The sequence below is a fragment of the Coregonus lavaretus genome (assembly GCF_964263955.1).
Source record: "Coregonus lavaretus genome assembly, chromosome: 31".
NCBI lineage: Eukaryota > Metazoa > Chordata > Actinopteri > Salmoniformes > Salmonidae > Coregonus > Coregonus lavaretus.
In genome coordinates this window covers 33255645-33268076 of record NC_140018.1, presented here as the reverse complement: position 1 = coordinate 33268076, position 12432 = coordinate 33255645, and the positions used below count along the sequence as shown (strand labels likewise).

At 47.5% G+C, this 12432-nt stretch overlaps 1 long non-coding RNA gene across 1 annotated transcript; it reads right to left on the bottom strand.

Moving 5' to 3' along the window:
• Positions 1 to 317: 317 nt before the first annotated feature.
• On the bottom strand, positions 318 to 2242 carry LOC311106364. Its single transcript, XR_014610316.1, has 3 exons — positions 2094 to 2242; positions 564 to 727; positions 318 to 467 (listed from the first exon to the last, which is right to left on the bottom strand). It is a non-coding gene; the product is annotated as an uncharacterized lncRNA (long non-coding RNA).
• Between the last annotated feature and the right edge of the window lie 10190 nt (positions 2243 to 12432).

Below are 12432 nucleotides of genomic sequence, written 5' to 3'. Positions count from 1 at the left end.
GTAATTTGGGACGTAACCAGTGTTTATACTTGCAGATCCTTTTTCAAGTCATTACTGTCAGCATTATTTTACTTATACAATAATAGGCAGCAGAAGAAGTTGTAGACTGACTAACAGGTAAGGCTAAGATGACATACCCATTTTGGTGAACGCTTGTAGAAAAAAGAAGAAGACATTGTAAAGTAGATTCAACAACTAAAGTTATCTAGTAGTAGTAGTAGTATAGGGTTATTGATAATAACAAACTGTCTATTAGTAGGCAATCATATTCATGCTACAACAAAACCTATTGACTTAGGGTCCTTTAGTAGGGCTGATCGTTTAGAGATCAAGAGGTCAATTAAGGAACATACCTTCAGGTAATGCTTTACTCCTGAGTGTTTCACTCGCTCATAGAAGCTGTTGTAGTCTTCCAGCTTCGATTCGGGATGGTGGTGTAGTATCTCTGTGCCTATCCTCCAAATTATCTGAAAGACAAAGTTTGAAGAAATCAAACTTAGCATCTATACAGTACTTCTTAGCTACACTTTGTGAGTGTTCAGTCAGTCCAAAGATAGACCTACCTCAGCGTAGAGTTGTGGCATGTTTGCAGTGGTATCCTCCAGTGTCTGTGAGTAACTGGCCATGTACTCTGCGGCATCCTGCCATCTATGGTGCAGCAAGACCTCCCTGATGTGTTGGAGGCAGTTCCTTGTGGTCTTGTGAAAGCCAGTCTCACGGGGTGTCTCTGTAATGAAACAGACATAGCTACTGATTAATAAGACTAAAGAGAGCATCTTATGTAAAGATGAAAACGATAATCAGACACTGACATACACTACGTGACCAAAGGTATGTGGACACCTGCTCGTCAAACATCTAATTCCAAAATCATTGGCATTAATATGGAGTTGTACACCCTTTGCTGATATAACAGCCTCCACTCTTCTGGGAAGGCTTTCCACTAGATGTTGGAACATTGCTGCGGGGACTTGCTTCCATTCAGCCACAAGAGCTTAAGTGAGGTTGGGCACTGATGTTGGACGATTAGTCCTGGCTGGCAGTCGTCATTCCAATTCATCCTAAAGGTGTTTGATGGGGTTGAGGTCAGGGCTCTGAGCTAGCCAGTCAAGTTCTTCCACATTTCTGTATGGACCTCGCTTTGTGCACGGGGGCATTGTCATGCTGAAACAGGAAAGGGCCTTCCTCAAACTGTTGCCACAAAGTTGGAAGCACAGAATTGTCTAGAATGTCAATGTAAGCTGTAGCGTTAAGATTTCCCTTCACTGGAACTAAGGGTCCTAGCCCAAACCATGAAAAACAGCCCCAGACTATTATTCCTCCACCACCTAACTTTACAGTTGGTGCAATGCATTCGGGCAGGCAGCGTTCTCCTTGCATCCACCAAACCCAGATTCTTCCGTCAGACTGGCAGATGGTGACATGTGACAACGCGTTTCCACTGCTCCAGAGTCCAATGGCGGCGATCTTTACACCACTCCAGTCGACGCTTGGCATTGCGCATGGGGATCTTAGGCTTGTGTGCGGCTGCTCGGCCCGACTAACAGTTATTGTGCTGACATTGCTTTTAGAGGCAGTTTGGAACTCGGTAGTGAGTGTTGCGACCTAGGATTGATGATTTTTACAAGCTATGTGCTTCAGCACTCGGCGGTCCTCTGTGAGCTTGTGTGGCCTACCCCACTTCGCACTTCGCGGCTGAGCCGTTGTTGCTCCTAGACGTTTCCACTTCACAACAACAGCACTTTAAGTTAACTGAGGCAGCCCTCGCAGGGCAGAAACTTGACGAACTGACTTGTTGGAAAGGGTGGCATCCTATGACCGTGCCACGTTGAATGTCACTGAGCTCTTCAGTAAGGCCATTCTACTGCCAATGTTTGTGTATGGAGATTGCATGGCTGTGTACTCGATTTTATACACCTGTAAGCAACGGGTGTGGCTGAAATAGCCGAATCCAATAATTTGAAGGGGTGTCCACATACTTTTGTGTATACATAGTGTATGTAGCACCAATCGGTAGGCAGGACCTTGAACTAGCTGGTTTAGCTTACTCGAGGGTTCACATATTCGTCTACACACTGTATTTTATCAATTACCTTTAAATATAGGAGGCGCCAGGGGTAGGTTTGGCTTCTTGATTTGTTTTCTGTTGATTGATTCATCATCATCTGAAGACTCATTTTCGCCCAGTTCTTCTCCAGGTACCCTGAGTTCCGACTCCAGATCATCCATGACTCACCATTTGAGGTTCGACCTATTTTCGTAAACAATCATGTGAAAGCCACTATATATATATATACAGTGGGGGAAAAAAGTATTTAGTCAGCCACCAATTGTGCAAGTTCTCCCACTTAAAAAGATGAGAGAGGCCTGTAATTTTCATCATAGGTACACGTCAACTATGAGAAACACGTCAACTAATGAGAAAATCACATTGTAGGATTTTTTATGAATTTATTTGCATATTATGGTGGAAAATAAGTATTTGGTCACCTACAAACAAGCAAGATTTCTGGCTCTCACAGACCTGTAACTTCTTTAAGAGGCTCCTCTGTCCTCCACTCGTTACCTGTATTAATGGCACCTGTTTGAACTTGTTATCAGTATAAAAGACACCTGTCCACAACCTCAAACAGTCACACTCCAAACTCCACTATGGCCAAGACCAAAGAGCTGTCAAAGGACACCAGAAACAAAATTGTAGACCTGCACCAGGCTGGGAAGACTGAATCTGCAATAGGTAAGCAGCTTGGTTTGAAGAAATCAACTGTGGGAGCAATTATTAGGAAATGGAAGACATACAAGACCACTGATAATCTCCCTCGATCTGGGGCTCCACGCAAGATCTCACCCCGTGGGGTCAAAATGATCACAAGAACGGTGAGCAAAAATCCCAGAACCACATGGGGGGACCTAGTGAATGACCTGCAGAGAGCTGGGACCAAAGTAACAAAGCCTACCATCAGTAACACACTATGCCGCCAGGGACTCAAATCCTGCAGTGCGAGACGTGTCCCCCTGCTTAAGACAGTACATGTCCAGGCCCGTCTGAAGTTTGCTAGAGTGCATTTGGATGATCCAGAAGAGGATTGGGAGAATGTCATATGGTCAGATGAAACCAAAATATAACTTTTCGGTAAAAACTCAAGTCGTCGTGTTTGGAGGACAAAGAATGCTGAGTTGCATCCAAAGAACACCATACCTACTGTGAAGCATGGGGGTGGAAACATCATGCTTTGGGGCTGTTTTTCTGCAAAGGGACCAGGACGACTGATCCGTGTAAAGGAAAGAATGAATGGGGCCATGTATCGTGAGATTTTGAGTGAAAACCTCCTTCCATCAGCAAGGGCATTGAAGATGAAACGTGGCTGGGTCTTTCAGCATGACAATGATCCCAAACACACCGCCCGGGCAACGAAGGAGTGGCTTCGTAAGAAGCATTTCAAGGTCCTGGAGTGGCCTAGCCTGTCTCCAGATCTCAACCCCATAGAAAATCTTTGGAGGGAGTTGAAAGTCCGTGTTGCCCAGCGACAGCCCCAAAACATCACTGCTCTAGAGGAGATATGCATGGAGGAATGGGCCAAAATACCAGCAACAGTGTGTAAAAACCTTGTGAAGACTTACAGAAAACGTTTGACCTGTGTCATTGCCAACAAAGGGTATATAACAAAGTATTGAGAAACTTTTGTTATTGACCAAATACTTATTTTCCACCATAATTTGCAAATAAATTCATAAAAAATCCTACAATGTGATTTTCTGGATTTTTTTCCCTCTTTTTGTCTGTCATAGTTGACGTGTACCTATGATGAAAATTACAGGCCTCTCTCATCTTTTTAAGTGGGAGAACTTGCACAATTGGTGGCTGACTAAATACTTTTTTCCCCCACTGTATATATATATATATATATATATATTTGTTATATTTTTAGCAAAATATAATGTAGGTAGTTTAGCAAAAAGTGTGAATTTGCTCCAAACCCCATGCATTTACATTTTAGTCATTTAGCAGACGCTCTTATCCAGAGCGACTTACAGTTAGTGAATACATCCTTTTTTTTTTTTTTTATACTGGCCCCCCGTGGGAATCAAACCCACAACCCTTTGTTGCAAACGCCATGCTCTATCAACTGCGCTACATCCCTGCCGGCCATTCCCTCCCCTACCCTGGACGACGCTGGGCCAATTGTGCACCGCCCATGCGTCTCCCGGTCGCAGCCGGCTGCGACAGAGCCTGGATTCGAACCAGGATCTCTAGTGGCACAGTTAACACTGCGATGCAGTGCCTTAGACCACTGCGCCACTCAGGAGACTATGCATGCTACCAACGCCTCGTCAGCGACACAACGCCTCGTCAGCGACACAAAATAAAATAATTCCGGGTCACGGAATTTCTGAGTTTTTCAAAATAAAGGTCGCCCACGTAATAGTAGAAAAGTATAATTAAACTGTATTTATTCATGACAAAAATAATTGTCTAAACATTAAAAATGATTCATATTTGTTCCTATTTAAGTGGTATTTGCATTAAATGTGGGGTTCAAAACATGGTCTAAGGTCAAATAGGGCGGCAGGTAGCTTAGTGGTTAAGAGTGTTGTGCCAGTAACCGAAAGGTCGCTGGTTCTAATCCCCGAGCCGACTAAGTGAAAAATCTGTCGACATGCCCTTGAGCAAGGCACTTAACCCTAATTGCTCCTGTAAGTCGCTCTGGATAAGAGCGTCTGCTAAATGACTAAAAAAATAAAAATAAAAAATGCCTGCAATACACTGTATTCTTCTTCTTCTGTGGGCGTTATGGTGGACTACAACCCAAAAAGGTGTATTGCCGCCACCAACTGGATGGGTTGAAACCAAAACAAGGTAAAAATAAAATCCATACGTGATAGGGAAACTAACTTAATCCACCCAAATAAAAATAGTACATTGACAAAACAAACTCCTATTTCTTCCTTCTTTCAATTCTCCATATCTCCCTTCTCAGGCTTTAGGGCCTGAGATGGTGGTACGGCTTGTGACAATATTCCATGTAACTCCTTCGTCGAGAAATCTTTCAGCCCCAGGAACCTCTCCGCCGCTTCCACAATGATTTCTATCTTCCTGGACCTTCTCTCCACCTTGGCAGTGCCATTTATCACCATAGCTATAAAGGCCACAATCCACCTTCTTAACCTTTGAAATGTCAGGATCCTGCTGGTGAAAGGCAACCCCTGCAGCCTGCAGTGAAGGCCTTTCCATTTTACATTTAGATTTTTGTCATTTAGCAGACGCTCTTATCCAGAGCGACTTACAGTTAGTGGACTTCAAGTGCACCATTCAAACCCTCAACCCTTTTACCAGCTGCTGCATATGATACGCTCTGGATAGCCCTGACTTTGGCTTGCAGGGATTTGTAGTCTTGCATGTCTACTTTGATGCTAATTAGCATTTTTCGAATCTGAGAGTAAATAGAGCCGAATATATTGATAAAAGTCACCTTGTCCAAGAGCGATTTAAATGGTTATCAAAACGTCATGCCAGGGTAAGCCTACACGAAACACAGCCCTTATTTTAAGTGTTTCTAAAATTCCCTATAGGAAAAATGAACGGTGGAAAAACAATTGGAACCATTTCCCTGTTTGACTGCTAGGTCATAATAATGATTTAACAACAATATAATGGAATAAAATAGAATAGAATAAATTAGGGAAGGGAGTTGGTCGCAGAGGTCTGGTGTTGGTGGAAGGACTGGTAAAGGGTGGACCTAGTGCTATAGTAGGAGTTGACTGTACTGATAGTGACCCTGTTGTCTATGGTGATAAGAGTTAACTGTGGAGTCGACCTTACTGATAAATGCATAGATCAGAATAATTTGACAAAACAGATGAATAAAAATAAGGCTGTTAAACCACCAAATCTGAAACATAAATTGTATGGGGTGGCAGGGATGTAGATAATTTTAAACAATAAAGGCAATACTTGGGGAGATATTGACCCTGAATATGGAATGGACCAGCACAGTTTGCCAACATCACTTTTATGGGTTGTAAGAATAGGCAGAAAGAGGTTAATGTCTTTGGTATTGGCCTGTAATTAGTTGAAATGCTTTTTTGTCATTTCATTTGCAATGGCATGTGACTTGGATCATTACCATCATTGATGGTCCTCCCAAATATGTTCACTACCGGGCTTCCCTGGACCTTGATAGTAGAGTGGCTACTATTTTGGAAACAAAATAAAACAAGGATAGCCAACCCTTAGCGTCGTCCCTCAACTAGGCATTTATATTACCATTTATTTGATCAATTCTGACTTTTACTTTTAAAGGTTAATATAAATGTAGTTGAGGGACGATAGCCTACCCTGAGACTGTGAGAATCATATCCTCTCTGTATTTGCTTAGTTTTGTTAGAAATTGCGTAATTCAAATCTGGTATTGAAATAAGAATCAAGAGATCTTCAATCCAAGCTAAATGTATTATATGCAAAATGTATGGATGATAAGTATGTTGGTTCGTATACGGGCTCACTGAAAAACCTCGCAGGGCAGACAGAGAACTAATCCATTGTTTTAGATTGTTCTTCAAATACTCTGACAGAGAGAGAGTTCCCACCTCTCTGCTGGCCAATCAGAGTAGAGACTTGAGCGTGGTTTAGACTTACTCAGCCAATGCGTTGGCGCACTGGCTGTTCCCCGCCTCTTAGCGCATCCCTGTTTCCAGGCATACGTTTATCATAACAACCTGTCATAGTGAGAAGAGCCAGCTCCCCTAGACACCATTCCTACGTCCAAGGAAGGTTCACAGATCACAAAGAACCAGTATAGTCTAGTATTTGGAGACAAAAATCCTTATCTCATTTTACCCCCTAAAACAGCTCTTCACATCAATCACAGCTTGCCAGGTGACACAACCTACATCAGCCCAGTCTAGAATGCATTCTTTCTAAGTTAGTCATCCCATCAATTAGGAGAATAATAAATCCCCCAAAGTTTGTTTTGGTACCCAGTGCCTGAAAAATTATCTACAATACTTTTGAGGTATCATAATAAATCTGCGGGAGTCAGATAGGCAAATTGAATGGAGAAATCGAGTGGGAAATTGCGCTCACTTGTCAGTAAACTTGTGGAATATTTTAGTTCTATCCAACAAATACGTGATAAACCCGAATCAGAACGTATATTGTGATGCAATAATCATATTTTATTTTTTAGTTTTGACATTGTCTGCCCAGATTTTCATATTTGCCTCCACGATCAACACATCCTTCGAATTGCTCCAGCCTTGGATTCTCTGACTTGTCGGCTTCATCTGCTCATGCTCGAGCAGAGCCAGCCAGCCCAACATGGCTGTACATGTTTCTTATGTAACGTTATACATTTTAATTTTATGTATTCATAATTTCATACCCAAAGCCGCAGTCGAAAGGAGATTCTCCGACTTCAAAAGATGTGCAGACGAAGAATGCAGTAGTAAGTACTTGGCGCTAAACTCACGCGTATTTTCAGGATGCTTCCATCGTTCAATTCACTATCCCCCACCTCATCCCTAGCTAGTTTGACAGGCGTTATCATTGACCGGTTGCCATTTCAAAGGGATGAACTCGGCTAACCTAACTGTCGTTAGTAGTAAATACCAATAAATAATAACCTAAGCTTGCTTGGTTGTAGCCGAAGCGAAGCCTCTGCCTGTGTTGGCTACTGCCTGGCTAGTCGCCCAATTCTGGATGTAGAGCAACGTATGCTAACGTTAGCTCAACTATGTGTTTCAGTACTAACTAACGTTCTATATCGTGGAGCTCCGCCCCATAGGGGAGCTCTGCTCCTATTGGTTTACCCACTGCCCTAAGGCAGCATCAGCCTGAGACAAAATTATGCACACACCTGCAGCCAATAGGAGTACAGGTGTCCCTATAAGAGGGGATGCCTCCCCTCAATCAGCCTCCCTTGATCTTCAGTGGCTGGACTAGACTGAAGAAGCCAAGAAGAGACGAAGAGAAGACTCAGGACGAGAACGCCGTCGAATTTCCAGTCATCGACGTCGTCCTAAAATGAGCACACCAGGAGATTTTCCACCCCCAAAAGCTATTTTCAGAGCTCAATGCAGATGCTCCTCCATGGAGGCCGGCGACTCCCACGACTTATGTTTCGTGTGTCTAGGGTCCCAGCATGCCAAAGAGGGCATCTGCAGTCCCCCTAACTGCGCCTCCTGCGCCCTCCTTTCTACAAAGGAGAGGAAGCAGCATTGGGCGTTTTTTAGGGAGGATATCCCCCTAGAGGACGTGTTGTCGATATAGCCTCTGCTTCAGAGGCGTCATCCGACAGCGCAGACTCAGGGGATGACATTCCTATGGAACAGTCAGACCCCGTCCCTCATACATTCAAGCCTCCCTTTCCTTTGGTTAGCGAGAGGGCTTGTAGTTCCTATGGTGATGACGACACGGGCTCTGAGAAATCAGAAGCCCTGTCCTTCACCGCAGCGTCTCTGAGAACGGACTTTCCGGGTCTCATTGAGAGAGCTGCTAGACGGCTGGAAATACCGCTGCCCCCTATTCCCTTCGCACCGGAGGTTGACTTAATGGAGGGCGGCCCCTATTCCAGGCCAAGAAGAGCGGCAGAGCCATTAGCTCCTGCCATGCCTTCATTGGCAAAATACGTCGAGGGCTCATGGGAGGCACCTTTAGCGGCGCGTTCGCCGGCTAAAACGTACCTCCCATTCACTAGAGTGGAGGGAAGGTTCCAGGGCCAAGCTAAGGGAATCCCCAGGTTAGAGAGCGCCATGGCGGCGTATCTCGTACCGGGTTCGAGTCCCTGGCCCTCTTCCAGGAAAGCCACGTTGCCATCTCAGAAGGACCGTCTCACAGCACAGCTGTTAGAGAAGTCCTTCAATTTGGGAGCCCAAGCTGTAGCAGCAGCTAACAACATTGCCCTCTTGGCAGCCGCTCTGTCCCGTTTAACCACGGGTAAGACAGTGCTGGAGCCAGAGGAGGTGGAGGAGGCGTCTAGAATTTCTGGCGCCATCCTACACCTAACACAGGCATCGGCCGTCTGCTCGGGGAGGTCCATGGCCACCTCGGTGGTCGCGGAGCGACACCTCTGGTTGTCACTGACAACCATGAAGGAAGCAGACAGAACGTCCCGGTCGAACGCTCCCCTCTCTGACGACGGGCTCTTTGGAGTCGCCGTCAAAGAGGCGACTGAGAGGTTTTCCAAGCTGGACGAGGAAAAGAAGATACCTGCCACTGGCAGGGAGGTTAGGCCCTGCACCGTCTCGTAAACCATCCACTTCCGCCCCCCAGAGTAGACAAGGATCTACAGCGAGGCGGCGTATCCGGCGCCAGTCGGCGGCCGCAGGAGGCAGGAGAGCGGGCCCAGCCCCCCCAGCAGCCACGGTGGCCCCATTGCAGCCGGCGAGGGAGGTGGTGAGAGCGCCGACCTGGGCCCCTAAGGGAGGCCACAAGAGGAGGCGCACATGACGGGACGCGGGGGAGCGAATGGAGGACACGTCATCCTTGAACGTGACCACTGTTCCCCCCCACCCTTCGGTTGAAGGGATGGGTGATGATGTAAATGCTTTTGTTGATGTGTTGAATAAAGAGTTGGCTCCACCTGACTTTGTCAAAAAAGAGCCCCTTTTCCATAATACGTCCGAGAGCGTTCAAATCTCACCCTCTCTACCTTACCACTCTAAGCGCCGTTCAGCCCACCAAGGGTGCGCTGCTGAACAGGCATTCAGAGTAGGTTCACATAACACTTCAGGTATAAGAAGTGCTTCACATAGCAGACGGCAGTCTTTGTCAGACTCTGACATGATGACGTGGTCGCTATTTGGGGATGGCGCACTATCACAGACTAAGGTCTCTGTTAGTGCGATTCAGACCCATGCGGCGTTCACGGAGGGCCCGATTACCACGGTCACGATGGTGCCAAGTGCATCGGCGCCCCCACTTCTTTCTGAATGCGCTAATACTCACCACACTGAGTGTAGTTCAGCCCACCAGAGGTGCAGAGCTGAACGCACACAGGAGGTGAAAGGAGGAAATATATCAAGACGCCGTCTTGGTTTACCTCAAAGAGACCTCACATTACAGACTCCAAGGAGTACTGTAGTGAGTGTCTCTCATAGCAGGCTGCAGTCTCAGTCAGGAGACATGATGACGCAGCCGCTATTTGGGGATGGCGCACTATCGCAGACCAAGGTCTCGGTTAGTGCGATTCAGACCCATGCTGCGTTCACGGAGGGCCCGATTACCACGGTCACGAAGGTGCCCAGTGTATCGGCGCCCCCACTTCCCTTTGAACGCGCTAATACTCACCACACTGAGCGTGACTCAACCCACCAGAGGTGCAGAGTTGAACACACACAGAAGGTGAAGGTTAAGAAGGTATCAAGGCGCCGCCTTGTGTTACCTCATAGGGACCTCATATTACAGACTCCTAGGAGTATTGTAGTGAGGGACTCTAATAGCGAATTGCAGTCACCTACAATGACGCAATCGCTTGCTGAGGATGGTGCCCTGTCGCAGGCTGTGGCCTCGGTCAGTGCAATTCAGACCCGCGCTGCGTTCACGGAGGGCAGGAATACGACGGTTACGGGTTTAACTGACGTCTCTGCCCCCCCTTCTGGTTCAGAACGCACTAATGCTTCCTCTCCCTTTCATGGGAGGCCCGCCTTGGGCTGTTCCACCACCTCAGTGTTGGGGAACAGCGGCGGCAAGGGCCATAGAGGAATACAGGTCCTTCCTACTGAATGTACCACAGCTTCGTGCTCGGCCGCTTTCTCTGTATTGCAGTGGCAGCGAAGCTGCACCCTCTCACGCTGGCTACAACAGACGTTGCAGAAGGGTTATGCTCTCCAATTCCATCGGACCCCACCCCCATTCAGGGGAGTGGTGGAGACGGTGATGAAAACGCCCGAAAAAGTGGCCGCTCTGGTTTCAGAGATTACGGAACTTTTGGCGAAGGAGGCGGTCACAGTGGTTCCCCAGGAGCAAAGGAACAAGGGGCTATATTCGCCCTACTTCCTAGTGCCAAAAAAGACAGGGGGAATGAGGCCAATATTGGATTTACGCATTCTCAACGAGAGCGTAACCAAACGGCCCTTTCGAATGCTAACGACAAAACGTCTGCTGGAATGTGTCCAGAAAGGAGACTTTTTTACGAGCATAGACCTAAAGGACGCGTACTTTCATGTGCCGGTACAGCCGCGTCACAGGAAGTTTCTGCGATTCGCCTTTCAAGGGGTGGCGTACGAATACACAAGGATGCCATTCGGGTACGCCCTGGCACCTCGCACGTTTTCCAAGTGTGTGGAGGCGGCATTGGAACCGTTGCGTCGTCAGGGAATACGGGTACTAGCCTACCTAGACGACCTACTGGTTCTCGCCCCGTCAGCAGAGCTGGCGATCACTCACACAACACAGACAGTGATTCATCTCACACGTCTGGGGTTCGCTGTGAATTGGAAAAAGAGCACGCCCTGGCCCAGTCATCAGATTGTCTACCTGGGGATACAGCTAGACACTGTAATGATGAGGGCTCGAATTTCGGACTCCCGAAGGGTAGCCTTGTTGCTAGCCCTGAGGAAGTGTCGTCCGAATCACACGGTGACGGCGCTGTCGATCATGTCACTCTTGGGTCTCATGTCGTCAGCCGACACTGTGGTTCCGCTGGGACTCTTGCACATGCGCAGGATGCAGCGATGGTTCGCCCAACTGAGACTAGACCCTTTGCGTCAACGTCATCGGTTGGTGTTGGTTCCCCTCTCGCTCAGTGCAGATCTGAACTATTGGAGAAACCCGCGCGTTCTCACGCACGGAGTCCCGATAGGCAAAGTGTCCTCTTACATCCCAGTGTTCACAGATGCGTCTCTGACGGGATGGGGAGGGACATGTCAGACCCAAGCGATAGGAGGTGTGTGGCCTCCTTCGAGTCGCCACATCAACCTCTTGGAGTTGGAAACGGTTCGACTGGTTTTGACCCACTTCGCGTCTACCCTTCGGGGTCGCGATGTGCTGGTCTGGTCAGACAACCGGACCACAGTAACCCACATAAATCGCCAAGGAGGAGTCAGGTCTCCTGCTCTCCATCGGGCGGCAGAGGAATTGTGGCTGTGGGCTCACGAGCACCTTCGCTCGTTGAGAGCAGCACACATTCCGGGCTACTTGAACGTAGGAGCAGACCTCATGTCAAGAGGGGGTCCTCGAGACGACGAGTGGTGTCTGCATCCGGACATTGTTCTCCAAATTTGGGAACAGTTCGGGAGAGCCGAGGTGGATCTATTCGCGTCACGTGTGAACGCGCAATGTCCCCTATGGTTCTCTCTAAGGGAACAGGAAGAACCGCCACTAGGAAGAGACGCCTTTGCGCATCACCCGTGGCCGAGAGTTCTTCTGTATGCATTCCCTCCGCTGTCCTGCATTCTCCCACTGTTAGCCAGGGTGAGATCAGGAGGGAAGTC